The sequence below is a fragment of the Grammomys surdaster genome, unplaced genomic scaffold (genome assembly GCF_004785775.1).
Source record: "Grammomys surdaster isolate TR1022 unplaced genomic scaffold, NIH_TR_1.0 133, whole genome shotgun sequence".
Taxonomy (NCBI): domain Eukaryota; kingdom Metazoa; phylum Chordata; class Mammalia; order Rodentia; family Muridae; genus Grammomys; species Grammomys surdaster.
Window position 1 is genome coordinate 5,493,700 of NW_021604591.1, and position 5,422 is coordinate 5,499,121.

Genomic DNA, 5,422 nt, shown 5'->3' on the forward strand with positions numbered 1-5,422 from the left:
ATCTATCTATCTATCTATCTATCTATCTATCTATCTATCTATCTATCTATATCATCTATATATCAAGATCTATATATCTATACCATCTATATTTCTATATAGATATCATCTATATCTACATATCTTCTCTTTTTGCAGCAGAGCATCTCTCCTTGACTAAGAACAAGGCTGCTGTTGCCTTTCCAGTGCAGGAATTACAAACACATGCCTCCATTCCTGTCTTAAACACATGTGTTTGAGCTTGAAGACAAACACTTTACCACCAGATATATCTCTCCAACACTTGGAGAGTGTTTTATATGCATTGCCAACAGCCCTATTATTCTACACAAGAAGCTTTGGGAAAGATGACCCAATGCATTTTAACCAGATAACAACAAAAGCTAGTGTTAGCCATATAGTATATCTATGAATCCAAGACCTCACTGGAGTGGATGGAAAAATAAATTACTGAGAAAGGCACATGGTATTCCAGTTGAGGGTGAAGTATTTTTGTTTCTGCTTATGTTTTCTCTTTGGGAGTAAGGAATTAAAATTTTCCTTTGTTGTAAATGTACAACGGCACATCGTTTTCTTTTTGTTGTGGTTGGAACAGATTTTTTTCTTGCTTTTTAAAAAGATTGTGTGTGTGTGTGTGTGTGTGTGTGTGTGTGTGTGTGCAACACATGCATGCAGGTACCTATAGCGGACAAAGTGGGTGTAGGATTCCCCTGGAGCTTGAATTACAAGCCACTGTGAGCTACCAGATGTGGATGCTGGAATTGATCTTCTAGAAAAGCAGCAAGTGTTCTTTACCTCCAAGACATCTTTCTAGACCCTAGGCTTTGGTTCATATGACAGCCTTTTCAAGTGCCTTACTCTGGTGTTCACGACAGTGTGCTTCGTCCTGCTACTTGGTCTAACATGTGGGAACTCACAGCAGTGTGCAAACATTAATTAACCAAGCCTGTGTATGTAAGGATTACTATGTCCTTGTTCTCTCAGAGATGCAGTAACTGTCCTCAGATTTTATTGGCATTTTAAAGTGTAGACATGAGTAGTCATTGAAAATTTGCATCTATGTGTAATTTCTCACTTTATTGGAATGTTTTCTCTTTAGTGTAAAATTAAATTGTTCTTTTGAAGTAGTTCCTGCTTAAAGTGGCAAATTAATTTCAAATTGCTTATACCAAGTAGAGTTTTAAGTGTAACTTTTCTGCATAAATTTGCTCAGCTAAATCACATCTTTGCACTTAGACAGAGTATGCATCATTTTAATTAGATTAGTTTTAGATTACTCTAAGATATCAACTCCTTGCTAATTTATTCAATGTCTTAGTGCAACGTCGAGGGTATAGTTCTGTCGATGACTCCACCCTTGGCCAGGTGAGGTACAACTCATACATCACCTTGTCCTTTGGGAGAAATTTTTATCAGGCAATGGAAAACAGTAACTTTAAGGACTATTGTACTTTGAAGAGATGTAGAGGAAAAGGAGCAACTCACTGTGAAAATAATGCATGTGGCACAAGATCCCAGGATGCTTGCATCACATTTTGGTGCTCAGTTGTGTTCTAGAACGGAATAAAATTCCCAAGTCTAACTAAGAAAATTAAGCCCCTAATCTAATATAATGCAGGTTGAGGCATCTGAATAAGTGTGCTGGAAAGTTAATTTTCATTCTTTTATTTTGGTAACTTCCCAGGCACGATGATTTACTCCAGTTCCCTGGGCAAGACAATTGGAGCAAGTGATTCATTTCTATAGTGCCAGGATGAGCCTGCATACTCCTTTGGAAGAGAATATTGTACAAAATAAGCTTTTATGTTGTATCTAAGAAGTGATGCTTCTTCTCAGACTTCCTCTATTTGGATCTTATCTAGTGATGTCTCTTGTCTCAAGATGTCTTCTGGACTTTTAGTAAATGGACCAGATATACAAACATGTTTTCCTTTTGGGGATACAGCATAGTAAGTTGGGATGTACTGGGCCTGTGGTGATGTGGTCACATGGTGATTTTTCTCATCATGTTTAGCAATATTATTCAAAGTCTTTTATTATTTACCCTTGAACAGGTTTAGCATCAGGTCTTCTGGACAAGCAGTTATTGCTCTTAATTGCAGATCTATCTCTCCAGCTCTCTCCTCCTTTCCTTTAGAGCATTGTCCTTAATTTTTTTTCATATAAAATATTTTGGTCATGTTATTTCTCCTCATCTGGCTTCCCCCAGATCTTCTCTGCCTCCCTACCTATCAAACGTTATGTTCTTTAGCTCTGTCTCTCTCAAAAAATAAATCAAGAAAACAACAAAAAAGCCACAAAAGTCAAAACAGAAAAACAAACTTAAAAAAAGAAAGGTAAATAATAAGACCAAAAGTATTAAAGCAAAGCAAACAAAAAACACAGCAGTCATGCACTGTGTGTACAAATGCCCGGTTTGTTTTTGGTTTGCCAATTACTGCTGACCACAAAGCCTGCCATGGAGTGTGACTGATATATCCAGTGTGACTCCATTGAAGAAAACTAATTTTCCTGGCAGGTATCAATTGCAAATAGCTTTTTGGTTAGAAGGTATCAATTGAAAATAGCTTTTTAACTGCTTCCTTCTTTCAGTGCTGGGATTTTGTGTGGTTTGAACTTGTGTAGGTCTTCTGAGTTGTGTCAGTCTCTATGAATACATGTCTGTTAGCTCTTTTGTGTTTGGAAGACACTGTTTACTTGGAATCCTCTACCCCCTCTGGGTTTTACAATCTTTCTGACTCCTGCTTCTCATTGATCCCCATGCCTTGAGGGGATGGGCTTGATAAAGACATCCATTTAGGGCTGAGTGCTCTAAAGTTTCTCACTCTCTATATAATAACAAGTTATGGATTCTTTTTGTCAATCTCCATCTACAGCAAAAAGAAACTTCTCTAATGAGAGTTGAGCAAGTTTCTGCTCTATGGTTATAGCAACATGTCAAGAAGAGTCAATTTTTTCTTTGTTCCTTTAGCAGAATGATAGTAGTAGGTTTTCCCCTAGGTTCATGACCTAGTCTCAGATTCTTGACCACATTGGTAGTGTCATATACTGGTTCCATCTCATTGAGTAGACACAAGTCCAATGAAAAAAAGTGGTTAGTTATTCCGATAACATTTGTGCCACCATTGTCCCATCATGTCTTGTAGAAAGGACTCTGTTGTAGGCTGTAGTGTTTGTATTTGGGCAATAGTGATGGTCATTTTTCTTCCCCAGTAGCATGCAGAGTACCTTAAAGCACTAAGAATGGTAGCCAGCAGGGGAAAATCTTCTTATTGGTTACCAGATCAATTTCTCCATGTGCACGACATTTGTAAGTCGTAAGTCATGTCTTCAGCAATATGCCCTTAATATCAAGATATAGAAAGTTATCAATAACATTGGTTTTGTGTTGCTTTGAAGAAGGGTGTTTGTGAGGATTCCTTTGGGCAATGACTCAACAAAACTTAATACACTGCTGACACTGAAGGTTTTATTTGGTAACATAAGATGTCTAGTTGGGTCATTGTCTTCCTAATTTTAGGGTAACTATGTAAATGCCTTTCATATATATATATATATATATATATATATATATATATATATATATATATATGCTTCTGTAGAAGTATGTTTCCCTGTGACTTTTAAAAAGACTTTAGTATTAGCTGTTTCTGCTCATATTTCTTGCTTTACCTTGAGCTAACACACACACACACACACACTGCCAATTTAATTTTCTTATTCTAGTTTTCTCCTTATAATACTATACTCTATTTCCCTTTCCGTGGAAGGAAGACCTCCTCCTCTTCCCTCTTCACTTACTAGATACCTACATTTCAGTCTGTTGCCTGGCTGGCTTAGAGCTTGCTCTGTGGCTTTTTTGTCTTGGTGTGAGTAACTCTACTGCTTGATGCTCCCTACATGTGCTGTAGTAGAAAAGACATCTTTGACTTCTTCCATAGCATAGTTTGATTAATTCACTTTATGTTTCTTCTCATACTTTCACCTGAATAAGTCTTCAGAACAAGATACTATTCAATGTTCTCCGTTTAGAGAATATGCTATTGGATATTTGCCCTTATAAATATGTGTTAAAATCTAAGATGGTATAATAAGCACGGGATATACAGCTACCTATGAAAACTTGTTGTTATAAGATTCCTCCCAGTACTTTTCTGTATTTACCAGATTGACTAAATTTTGAAATTCCCAGAAAAAAATAATCAAAGACTCTGATATTGCAGAAATCTCATTAAATCTTGCAAAAGAAATATTGACATAGAACTGAAATCAAGTTTCAAGGAATTTTTTACAACTGTGGCAGAGAGAAAAGAATGAGATTTTTTGAAGCTATCATTCCCTTTTCTCTGTTGCCTAAGCCTGATCACAGTCACTGTTAACATGAAGAAAAAGTAGCAAAAGTGTTGTAGCAGAGAGAACACAGATTATTTTGGAGAAATGCTTTCCTAAGATAGGCTTGCAGACAGTGCTGTAATCCAGCCCAACACACACTGATTCTGAGTGTGTGATGAAGGACAGAAAGATTGAAAGTGTAATTTTAAAAACATTTTTTAAAACATCTTGACTTTGTTAACCTTTCTCAAACCTTTGTTACTGTCCACAAGTACCTCCTCTGGTAAGTCTTCTAAGATCCTTTAAATTTTGGCTCATTGTCTCTTTCTCCTCAGTATTGGTTTTTGATGAAACTCTTAAGTATTTCCCATGTTGCTTACCTTTCTCCTATAGTAAGTGTCTAGAAAGAGCCTGAGATCTTACACAATGGATATGTTCAATAATAATTTGTAAACTAAATGAGTGAAAAAGTAAGTCATGGTTCATAAGTTTTATGGTTTTCATTATACCATTTTCCATAAAAATAACTTCTTTATTCATCTTTCTTTATTTCTTTGTTCCTTCCTTCCTTTCTCCCTTTCCTTCCCTTCTTTTCTATCCACCTACCCATCAATCTATCTATCATGACTAGGTAGGACCACTTGAAAAGGAAATCACAGTTGAGAATTGTCTAGATCAAATCAGTCTATGAGTATTTTGAGTAGGATTTCTTGGTTGTTACTTAACCCAGCCAACTTGAGCAGTACTGTCCTCTAAACTAGGCCCTGGGCTTTCGAAGAGTAGAGAAAGCTAGCTCAGAGCATGCAAGCAAGGATGAATATGATGTTTTAAGTTCCTATCTTAACATTCCTATAATAATGGATTGTTACCTGGAATTGAAAGCCAAATAAAATCTTTTCTCCCCTAAGTTGTCTTTGTCAAGGTATCTTTCATAAAATGATATATTTGTTTATTATGTATCAATGTATTTTATCTATCTATCTATCTATCTATCTATCTATCTATCTATCTACATCTATCATCTATTTATCTACCTGTCTGTCATCTATCTATCTATCTATCTATCTATCTATCTATCTATCTATCTATC